Genomic DNA, 12,274 nt, shown 5'->3' on the forward strand with positions numbered 1-12,274 from the left:
GGAACCTGGAAGCAGGAGCTGATGCGGAGGCTGTGGAGGGGTGCTGCTTACTGGCTTGCTCCTCCTGGCTTGCTCAGTCTGCCTTCTCATAGAACCTAAGACTGGACTGGGCCCTTCCCCATTGATCACTAATTTAAATAATACCCTACAGTTGGATCCCACGGAGGCATTTTCTCAATAAATATTTCCTCCTTTCAGATACCTCTCGTTTGTGTGTCAAGTTCATAGTGACAGGAACCTGAGGTAAATAGTTATAGATCATATTGTATCTGCTATTGGGAAAGAGAGAGATGAATGCTGGTGTTAGCCTTGATTTCCTGATCCATTCAGTCCTAAGCCCCAGTCCACAGAACATCATCATTTAGTGCTGGGGAGGGGGGGGGGTCTTTCTACCACAATTAATACACCCAAGAAGATTCCTTACAGACTGTCCCAAAGACTTGTCTCCTAAGTGATTCTAGACCCTATCAAGTTGCTGATCAATATGAAGCCACCATACAAAGCAAAGTTATATCTTAGCCTGCCTTATTTATACAGCCTGGGATCCAGTATTTCTTTCATTGACACACCATAGCAGTACGTACCAGTAGCATGTGCTGAAATTAATAGCTTTATTTTCCTTAGAGACTAAAGCCTGGAGTTAGAGTTTACAGAAATTTAGTTTGAAAATCTAAAACAGACCCCGATGCCTTCACACAGCAAACGTTAGAAGTATCGAGAACCCTTTCTAGGTAGTAAATGTGTGTCTCGTGGACATATAGCTTAGCTAAAGTACACCAGCAAGCTTGATAAGAAAAAACAGCCCGCGATGACTCAATGTGAAGATATAGAATAGGGCCGGGAAACCCAGTGTGGATTCCCTTCCTGGCTCTCTTCATAGCCTTGGCTGGAGCAGCAGAGGGTTGCTTTGCTACAGCACAAGCAGGTGCAGGTGTGGCCAGTGCTAGACCTGTTCTTTCATTTCCCAAGATCAGCGCAGAGCTGTGACTTCCTCTCAGCCTTTGCTCCATCCTCCATGCCTCTCATCCCTTCGTGGCCTCACCGGAGGCGGTCATCAACACTGGGAGGAGGAGTTGCCTCCTGATGCTCTGTGGACATCTTGTTTCCTCAGTAGAGAGGAGATGGGGCTTGTGAGTCCCAGGGGAAAGAGCACCCTTCTCCAGCCCCTGTGCCTTGGGACTCCAGGACAGGGAGTGCTAGTTCATTACTGAAAACCTTTTTAATTTATGGCACATTGGTCATTTTTTAGGCCTGGTAAATGGCTATCATGGAACTTGCTCGCATCTACGTAACTCTGTGATGATAAAATTCTTACTGCTCTCTTTTACAAATGGGGAGGTCAGACCCTACAGAGAGGGGCTGCAGCCAGGTCTCCAGGTTCCTGCCCCTAGTTCCCCACCATTCCTTGTATCCCCTAGGAGAGGATAAAGGGGGGCCAAGTCTCTTCAGGAGAAGTCTGGATCTGTAGTCTAGACCGTCTCACATCAGCATGTATCTGGAAAATCCTCTGCTTAGTGCCAAGCCACAGAAGGTGACACAGAGTACACTGTGATCCCCAGAGGCCGCTGCAGGGGTCTCTTCCAGAGCAGTGCTGTGAGGGTTGGGTGTGCAGCCTTCCCTGTATGCTTGGACTGCATCAGGAGTGCGATTGGAGTCCTCTGCTACAAAGGTCGACTCTCAGAGGCACGGTATGTTGAGGCTCATCTTTGAAATGAACTTTGACCCATGACCCCAAAGGCATAGACTCTATGAGAGGGAGACTGAGGAACAGATGGGCCCAAGCAAGACTTGATTTCTCCTGGAGGGAAACAGCCAGGTGGAAAGCTGAACAAAACTGCCAGAAACGAACATCGGAATTCATCAGGCTGGGAGCAGGCTGGGAAAAGTCTGGGTATTTGTGACACTCTTGTCACGTTCTTGTGTCTCCAGCCCCAGTGCTGAAGGTAAAGGTGAGGAAATCCTGCCAGGACCTGCTAAGCCAAGAACACCACCGTTTCCCTCAGAGAATGGCCTCAGTTCCGGGTGGAGCACCCAAAAATATCAATAAGCAAGTTTTTATCTTAAGAAACTAGAAAGGCAGAGCAAACTAAACTCAAAGCAAGCAGCATTGTGGGAGGTAGGAATTCGTAAAGTTTAGACAGGAAATCAATAAAGGAGAATAGAGGAAAACGCAGAACAAAATCAATGAGGCTAGATGTCAGTTCTTTGAAAGGATCAACAAATTAGCACCTCTTTTCCTTTACTGATGAGAGAGAAAGGCAGGCAGACAGACAGACAGACAGATGAAAAGGAGATGTTAAAATCAGGAACAGACAGATTTCCACAGATGGTGTATAAAGAGCTGGGAATATGTGAAAAAAGAATAGAATCTTAACACCCTCTGTCATTAGGAGGATGTAACTCAAAAATGCTTACTCATCGCTGGTGGTGACATTTTGAAAAACAATGCCTCAAAACTCTTGAAATAGCTGAACAGTTACCACATGACCCAGAGATTCCAACTCCTAAGTATATAGCCAAGGAAAACAATAGGATCCAGTTTCTCATAAAGACTTGTTATACCTGGTGACCAAAAACGGAGCGGAACCCACACATCCATCGATGAGTGATTTGACGACTATCATCTTATATATCTGCACCTGCATAATAGAATCCTATTAGCAATTTAAATAAAAAAGTCACAATTACTATATGCTCCACGGGTGGGCCAAGAGCATGGCGCTGAGAGAAGCCAGACTAAAAGACTCCATTTATATACTAAAGGCTAAAAGATAAATGTCTAGAAAGAAAAACCAGAAGAGTAAGATGCTGGTGTGGGGGTAAGAGTGCATTCGTTTCATTATACCCACCATCAGGTAGAGAGGGGACTGGGGTGACAAATACAGCCTAAAATTAGGTCAAGGTGATCACTGCACAATGCAGCAAAGCCACTAGGAACTATGACTTCAGTGGGTCACCGTTGTGGTTTGTAAATTACACTTCAATAATGTGATTTTTTTTTTTTTAAGGGAAGGAGGAGAGAATATAGAGAGGGAAGAAGCAGCCACTGGGATGTGGCCTTTAGTCCGGCTAGCCCATTCCTTAGCTGTGTAACTTTAGACCAGGGCATACTTAACCTCAGCGTGTGCTCCCAGGATTTGTCTATACAATAGGGGCGATGGTGTGAGTCTTGTGAGGTGCCTGCCAGGACCTTGGCGCTCAGTAAAGGATGTTATATTTACCTGTCCTTTTTTAAGTTTTCCGAGTGGTGTCTTTCCCTTCCACGAGCTCGAGTTCTCATCAGAGGCTTCATGCTTCCCGAAAGGATGAAGGGAAGGAAGGAATTCACAGACAGAGCTAGGCACTGTGTCCCACCCCCAAATCTGAAGGGGCTTCAGGCATACAGTTTTCTTCCTCATGGCTGTGACTCTTGCTGAGGACTCCTGTGTGCTCCTTGGCTTTCAAATATTGGATTTTGTTTCGGTGAAATCTTAACATTTATTTTTGTGCTATCTGGCGGGAGAAAGAAAATGAAAATTTAGGTTTAAAAGAAATTATTTTTATTATTAAGGCTATTAATTCTAATTAGCTGTTTATAGCTTGTGCATAGAAAAGCTTGTTAAGAGCCACATGAGTGGTTTATTGAGGGTTTGCCAAGGATTTGAACAACCATGCTCCGCACCCCCACCCCCACCCCCAGGCTTGTGCAGAGGTGTGGGTGTTTAGGGGGAGGGGGAGGGCTTCAGATACTGCTCTGAGGCTCTTAAAAAAAATGCCACAAAGTTCCTTCTTCATAAAAAATGTCCCAAATAACATAGGTTACAAAACAGGAGACATGAAGGAGCATCAGGGGTCCGAGGAGGGTCATGGAAAGGTCAACACCAACTTGGGTTTCCTAGGAAACCTCACAGTTTGGGTTCATCCAAGAACAATCAGTTCTTGGGATTAGAAGACAAACAAAGGCTGACACGCTGTCCTACAAATCTCAGGATAAAGCAACTCATTTCTACTAGAAACAGGCCTTCCTGTGATGGAAAGAGAAGTGCTGGGGGGGGGGGCACTGCCCTGGAGTCTCTCTAGGATCCCAGGGCCACCAGGACCCGGGACATCCTTGTAAAGAGCAGGGGATAGCCAGCCTGTGAACCTGACCTGTTTGACTCCCAAAAGATAATGAAGACCTCCTCCCTGGGGCACAGTAGCCCAAATATTAAACGTGAGGTCAGCCATTGCCGGATAGCATTTGGATGGAATCCAAGGAAGCTGATGGACTTTGATGCATCCACAGGACTGGGGGCGTAGCTCAGCTGTAGAGCGCTTGCTTGCCTAGGACATATGATGCCTGGTGGGAAGGGAGATGATGGGGGAGGGGAGGAGAGGTGAGGGTGCCCCAACTGTCCCCTGCTGGGACCCTCCCTCCCCATTTCTTCTCCCTGCCATTTTTCTTTGTCCTAATTCTCCTCCCAACTCCCTTCCCCCTCGTTTGACCAAACCACCCATCAACTCTTATCTCTGTGGGTAAAAATGTTAGGAAGTGCAGTACTACACCCTGAAGCAGGCATCCTCAGCCAGTCAGGAGCCTGGTCCCACATCCTCATCCTCCCCGTGAGGTCCCAGGGGTTTCCCAGGACCTCTGAAAGGGCTGGCCACTGCTATGGCTTGCTGCAGCTGTTCTCCAGTGACATTGTTAGTCTGTGTTTAAGTACAGAAACGTTTTCCCTGGAATTCAATGTCACTAATGGGTTTTGCTAAAGATAGTCATTTCTGAGGTAGCTCAATGAGGTAGTCATTTCTGAGGTAGGGATGCAGCTCAGTGACAAGAGGCAGTCATCATGTGCGTGACTGGGTTCAATCCCCAGCGCTGGGGCAGTGTGCTTCTGGGAACACTGTTTGCCAGTTAAAGACTTCAGCCAATTTCCTCTGTTGCCACTGAGCTGATTCCAATGTTTTCCTCTTCATATTTATTTTATTAAAGCTATTTTATTGGAGTAATTTCTTTTCTGAATAAAATTCAAAATGAAATTTTTATCAACGCTCTTTAATACTGTGAAACACACAGTAAATTTTCTTTCAGGATTATTCTTTTCTTTAGTGTGCATGTGTGTGTATGTGTGTGTGAGAGTGTGTGTGAGTGTGTGTGTATGTCCTAGAGCATATCTCCCTCAATCATTCTTTACCTTTTTTTGAGTCGATCTCACTGAACCTGAAACTTGCTAATTTGGCTATTTCAGGGTTGGCTGGCCAGCAAGCCACAGAAATCTGCGTGCTCTGATTCCTCTGTACTAGAATTGTAGGCATGAACCACCATGTACCACCATGCATCACCATGCACCACCATGCATCACCACACATGACCATGTACCACCTTGCACTACCATGCACCACCATGTACTACCATACACCATCATGCATCACCATGTACCACCATGTACCACCATGCGCCACCATGCGCCATCATGCATCACCATATACCACCATGCATCACCATGCACCACCATGTACTACCATGCACCATCATGTATTACCATGCATGAACATATACCACCATGCACCATCATGCATCACCATGCACCACCATGTACTACCATGTACCACCATGTGCCACCATGCACCACCATGTACTACCATACACCATCATGCATTACCATGCATGAACATATACCACCATGCACCATCATGCATCACCATGTACCACCATGCACCATCATGCATCACCATGCACCACCATGTACCACCATGCACCATCATGCATCACCATGTACCATCATGCACCACCATGCATCACCAGGCAACACCATGCAACACCATGCATCACCATGCACCACCATGCATCACTATGCACCACCATGTACCACCGTGCATTACCATGCATGACCATACACCAACATGCATCACAATGTACCACCATCCACTACCATATACCACCATGTACCAACATGAACCAACATGCATCAACATGGACCACCAAGGACCACCACACACTAGCATGCCTGGCCCTCCCCCACCCAGCTTTTTATTTGTTTGTTTTCTTGCTTATTTAGTCAGGTTACTAACATAGGGCTGGCCGAATCCTTCATAGTGACTGACCCGCGTGTGCCTCCTGAGAATAGAAGTCCTCTCTCAACCTATGCCTGTCAGCTTCACGACCCTTTACTTGGGTGATGGTGATCTGAACACAGGGCCTTTTGCTTAATCACTTAACCCCTTACACTTTAACCACTGAGCCATCTCCCCAGCCCCAGAACTGCTATTTCTACAGGGACAAGCTTTATTGATAATTTAATTTTTGTATCACATGACCTGGAGGGCGTTGGGAGTTCTTTATAGCCACCTTTTAGTTTCATTTTGGGCTGATTAGATCTATTGATAATATCCACCACGAGACTGGTCCAAAACATGCTTGCTTCATTTGTGTATTTATTTATTTGTGTAATGACTACTCTATTGGCTGTGACTGATCTGCAGTGAAACCTGCTACACCATATGCTGGTACTCTGTGTACTGAGTACCAGCTATCCTTACTGTTCCGGAGTCACAGATGGCAGGCTCCAACCGGCGGGTGTCATAGGCGAATGTTTTGACAATCTTTCACCAATCTTAGAAGACAAGGGTTTTATTGGGTTTTTTGTTGTTGTTGTTCTGGTTTGGTTTGGTTTGGTTATTATTTTTGTTTTGTTTTGTTTTGCTTTTTGGCTATCCACCCAGGTCTTATCTTCCTGATGCCTTCCCAAGTCCCCACAAACATCTGACAGGTTCCTAGAGCTCTGTCCGGAATGAACCTATCTCTAAGGTTCCTTCTGCCTCCCTCAGCCTTTCCGACCTGCTCTTCTCTGCCCAGCTCTGTCAGGGTCTTTGGGGAGCCAGTTGGAACTTTCAGACTGTCATCCACACACCAGCTGATGCACTTACCTGGGCCCGGTGACTAGAACATCCTCCGTGCTTATCCCGTGCAGTTGGCTCCCTGGCCCTGATGAACAGCCAGAGCGATGCCCTTGTATCGCATTACCTGATTGTCTCGTTGAAGCGTCATGTCGGGTTTTCCCAGGCTGCATTTCGGCTCCTCCACAGCTGCCCTGTTATTTCCAGCTGACACCAACATCCCTGCTTTATGTGTGAGAAAAATAAAAGCGATTTGCAGAAGGAGGTCATTTGGCCAGAGCCGTGAGACCAGTGCAGGTTCATAAGTCATCCTGCCCCACACTCCTAGCTGCTTCCATGTCCTGCCCACATCTTGAAGCCAGGGAACCAGGGCTCGGGTGGGGCATTTCCGGACTTACTCAAATTTATAACATTTCCCTTTCTCCTGGATTCCATTCTCTCTCTTCCCAGACTGGCATCATCACCCAGCCCTGGCCTTCCTGTCTCCTGAACTGACTTTCTCCATCCTATCCACCACCCAGATGGGTACTGGATTGGCATCTCATAACTCCCTAAGCCCTACACTAAGTGGGCAGAGAATGACGTGCTGTAGACAGACTCCAGACATTTCCTATTTCCATCTGGGAGCTGCCTGAGGATCCTGTGTGATGTGACGGTTATGTCCCTGCTGTGTGCATGTTTGTGGTGTTTGTATGCAAGGCAGAGCCAGGGAGCCCACCATATCCCAAAGAATTTCTGGGAGAGACAAAAGAATGCTTTTGAAGAAAACAGCATCCTAGGAAGAAAAGAGGGGGAAACTAGATTCCTTGTTTTAGAAAAAAAAATTCTAGAATGATCTACCGCGTACAGATTTGAGGGAAGCATAGGCAGCCAGCCTCCCACACGAATGCAGGGCTGAGGCTCAGAATGTCAAAATTCTTGATCGTCTCTCAGAAAATCCCAGAGCTGGGAACCAGATGTCACAACACAAGAGTGCAGCCTTTGGGGTAAATACCACAGGATTTTAAAAGTCTGGTTCTAGGAAAGGAAGGAGAAAAAATTTTTTTCGAGACAGGGTTTCTCTGTATAGCCCTGGCTGTCCTGGAGCTCACTCTGTAGACCAGGCTGGCCTCGAACTCAGAAATCTGCCTGCCTCTGCCTCCCAAGTGCTGGGATTAAAGGCGTGCGCCACCACTATGATAATTTTGTTTTATCATAGGATTTGGAAGGATGCGTGGTTTTCATCCAGGGCAGGGCGGGAAGCCTGCATCATTTCTTCCTCCTATAGACAGTCCAATGGCACAGGATGGAGGAAGCGCTGCCATTGGACTCCGTGTCTGAAGCACTTGCCTTTGCTGATTTTGAAGGTGGTCCTGTGTAAGGAGCGCTCGGGGTGGTGACTTCTAGTTGCTACAGAAAGCCATCTGGCAGCTCGTCTCTTTTTAATGGGGACTTGTTATACAGTCGTCTTCTCCATCCTGCGGATAGCTTTGTGTGTCAGAAAGTGAGTTGCTATTCCCTCCAAGGAGAGCGTTGATGCAAGGGGTTCTGGTTAAGCAAACGATTACACTTTGCTTCTCACACTGGCCTGAGCTAAGAAGTCCAAAACCCTCAATCTACATAGATATTCCAAGTTACAGTGTCTCCATCCTAAATCAATGATCTGTCTCTCCCTTTCCTCTCCTCTCCTCTCCTCTCCTCTCCTCTCCTCTCCTGTCCTCTCCTCTCCTCTCCTCTCCTCTCCTCTCCTCTCCTCTCCCCCTTCTCTCCCCTCCCTTCTCTTTCCTCCCCTCCCCTCCCCTCCTCTCCCCTTCTCTCCCCTCCCTTCCTCTCCCCTCTTCTCTCCTCTTCTCCCTTTCTCTCCCCTCCCTTCCATCCCCTCTCCTCTCCCCTTCCCTTTCCTCCCCTTCCCTTCCCTCCCCTCCCCTTCCTTCTCTTCTCCCTCCCTCTTCTCTCTTCCCCTCTCTTCCTCTCCCTTCCAGTCCATTCCCCTCCCCTGCCCTCCCTTCCCTTCTCTGATTATAGAACTTGGGGGTTTGAACCTAGGCCCTCACACAGCTGGCCAAATGTTTAAAGACTGAACTTCAACCCCAAAATGGTTTTTGCTTTTTTTTGAGACATGGTCTCAACAAGTTAGCCTGGTTGGCTTTGAACTCACTCCGAGGTCTAGGCAGGCCTTGTGTTTATCTTCATCCTGCTGAGCCTCCTTAGCAGCTGGGATTACCAGCCTGGACCACCAATCCTAGAGTTGAATCTCTCTCTTGATAGAGATTGAGATTTCTCTCACACGCAGGCCCCTGTGTATAGCTGGCTTTCTTTAGGGTTTTGAATTGCCCAGCTCCTCTGTAAAAGCAATATTGGTTCATATTGGATAAGGGGAAGAAGACTCTCTTGGTCTCACTAAGCCAAAGTCACTGTCTTGACAGGCAGTGTGAAGTCAGCCCAGCATGGCCATCCAGCGATGCTGTCACGCTTTGCCGACCAACAGAAGCGTGTAATAAAACCTAACCAGTTCCCATCCACAGAGGAAGAGTAGTGGAACAGTCGGGGCTGGGCGATGTCTTCGTGGGACAGAGAGAACATGATACAGGCAGAGGAAGAGCATGACTGTGTGGTCCGGAAGGGACAGATGGGACCACACATGGATCAAGAGCATAGTCAGCCAACCGTCTAGAGTATACCAGTGAAAAACCAAGGCTCACTCTGCCAGCCAGGGGCACTGAGCAGGCTGAGGATCCCAGAATTCCCTCTGGTGTGACCTTATTGCTGCACCTGTCTCCCTCTCGGCAGGGTGCTATTCAGACCTGTGCCCTGTGCTGTAGAGCATCCTCACGGATGGATGTCCTGGACAATTCTTTTAGTGGACCGATGGGTAAACTGAGGCTTAGAGACAGGGGAGGAATCTTCTCATGCTCACAGAGAGCTTACCAGTTAGGAATCTGCGACCATCATGCTAAGGTCTGACACTGAAGCTAAGTATTGTATTCTTTTGGCACAGAAAGAGAACTTACTATTATACACAGTAGAGTCAGGGGAGGGGAGGGCGCCATCAGTGTCAGCCAGGAGCTGTGAGAAATGCAGAGTCTCAGGCAGCACCCACTTCTGAGTCAGAATCTGCATAAACTGTACCAAGGTAGCAGGAGAATTATGGGAACTCAGAAATATAGACCTCCGGCTGCTGCTAACTAAACACCTAGTGATGTTCCTTTCCAACCGACAGCCCCTTCCGCTGCATCTAAATCCTCAGGACTGAGTGTTTTTGCAGGAGTCTGGCTAACTATATTGAACATTTGACCCTCCCTGCCGGCAGCAGTGCTGTGGGATCGCAGCCTGTCCTTCCCTATTATTGAGATGACTCAGTTGGGAAAGTGCTAATAATGCAAGCAAGAAGATCCAAGTTCAAATCCCTAGCACCTGTGTAAAAAAAGCTTGGTATTACGACACCAGCGTTGAGCCGGAAGGAGACGGGGCAGGAAGATTCCTGATGCTCATTGGCCAGCATATCTAGCCTATCAGTGAACCCTAGGTTCAGTCAGAGGCCCTAACTAAAAAGAAATAAGGTGGAGGAACTTTACCATCGTGAACTCTGACCTTCCATCTCACTCCCAGGAGCACACAGCCACATGAATACTTACATACATCTTACACATGTAACCACAGTACCAAATGCCTACCTACTCGTTGCATAGTGCCTTACAGATCCCAAAGTCTGTTTATATTTTATTAGGAAAATATCTGTTCGTGAACCCAAGGTCTGTAAACAAGACAACTAACTGGTCCCGATTCCCAGCCCTGCCACTTTATAACTCTGAAGAATGTCTTGACTTCTTTTGAGACTCACTCGGATTTTGTTGTCTACTAGAGGTATACCTACTAAGCACAAGAATCCGTCACGGTGCAATCATTCTAAAGTGAGCCCTGTCTCCTTGGCCTCACTGTGCAAATCTGGAAGCAAACACTTGAGGTTATTTTAGCCTCTCTGGCTGCTCACAAGGAAGGAAGCCTATGTTCTGTTCCCTCACTTTAAAATGCAAGGCTGCATGCACACTTGCATAAATACAACAGACAAATGGCGTGCTCTGCAAAAGAAGCGAGCTATTTCAAAAAACACTCTAGCGTCACTATCATTAGTGTTTTAACTGACATGTTTCAGAGAAGAAGCAAGGTAAGAAAAAAAATAGCGTCTTTGAGCGGAAGGCTGAGTTGGTCAGGGAGGCTTCCTGGGGAAGCCAAGATAAGATTCATTCAAAAGTCAGCAGGGCAGTAGCCCTGGAACAATGGTCTGATTGCCAGTGCACAGGAGCAGGGAGGAGGGAGATGAGGTTGGCTTCCAGGGCACGGTGCCCGGAGGCTGGTTAGCAGAGCAAGCAGGCTCTTCGTGCTGGGAATACTCACCTGTCCCAAGGGCAGGGTTGTACCTGGCAGATCAGGAAGGCATGGCATCTGAGGGAGTGGTCTAAGGTAGATCTGAAGATGATCGTGGTAGGGATGCTGGGGAAGGCATGGAGAAAGTGGGCGGGTCCACCATGGTAGAGAGACACTAAACACGTCACCGAGAAGCAGAGACAGCGACCAGATAAGTGTGGGGTCCTAACAGACAGGGAGCAGCCTCCATATTGTGTTTCCTTTTGAGCGACCATACTTCGTGGGTGGAGGAGAGGAGGGCTCAGACCTTAGCCCAACAAAATGCTCTTCTCTCCCGGATTTTCTCTGTTACCGTCCAAGCAAACGTGTCAGGGCATCTATTGGAAGTCCGAGATCAGCTCCCTTCAAATTGAGGGAAGGGAGACAGGGACTCCTCAGTGTGGTTTGTGGCGGGGAGGAGACTTCTGTCTCAATTCCACACACACTGAAGAAGTGTGGAAATTCCTGAGGAGCAGTGTTAGGGTCATCAGGTAGGAAAAAAAATCAGGGAGGAGGGCATCCTGGTTAAACCAACCCAGAATTCTAGCACAAGTTAGGCCAAGGTTATCAATATTCCCTGGGGTTGAGACTCCACCATATAGTGAATATCTGGATACGGTAGTGTTCCGGATAACCTGGCCTAGCAGGATTCCTGTTAAGTGGGGGGAAACACAGAAAATGAAGCAGGAGCTCAGCTGTGTTGAGAAGACATGGCTAGAATTTAGACAAGGGAAGAATCCTTGTCACCAGAGATACCCTTAAACCATCTAAGGGGCTCCGGTGCTCCGGAGTGACCCCTTCCAAAAACTCTGAATCCATGAGGGGTTGCCTGGGGGGTGTGGGGGGACCTACATCTGCTATGCTCTCACCAAAACTCTGCCCCACTCACTTGACTCTGAAGCTGTCAGCTGTCATACCACACCTTACTTCCCAGCGACGGACCTGTCCTCCCTTCTGTGAAGTTGTGAACTGGGAAGTAGGGTTGCTATCAGTTAGACAGTGGGGGTCCTGGACAACTTCCAGATGAAAGGTTTGT

General features: G+C 47.8%; 1 protein-coding gene across 3 annotated transcripts in view; it reads left to right on the forward strand.

The window, feature by feature from the left end:
* Positions 1-12,274, forward strand: part of Zdhhc14 (zinc finger DHHC-type palmitoyltransferase 14) — a 260,562-nt gene that overhangs the window by 161,247 nt on the left and 87,041 nt on the right. The gene's annotated exons all lie outside the window — the stretch shown is intronic.

The sequence above is a fragment of the Apodemus sylvaticus genome, chromosome 23, assembly GCF_947179515.1.
Source record: "Apodemus sylvaticus chromosome 23, mApoSyl1.1, whole genome shotgun sequence".
Lineage (NCBI taxonomy): Eukaryota > Metazoa > Chordata > Mammalia > Rodentia > Muridae > Apodemus > Apodemus sylvaticus.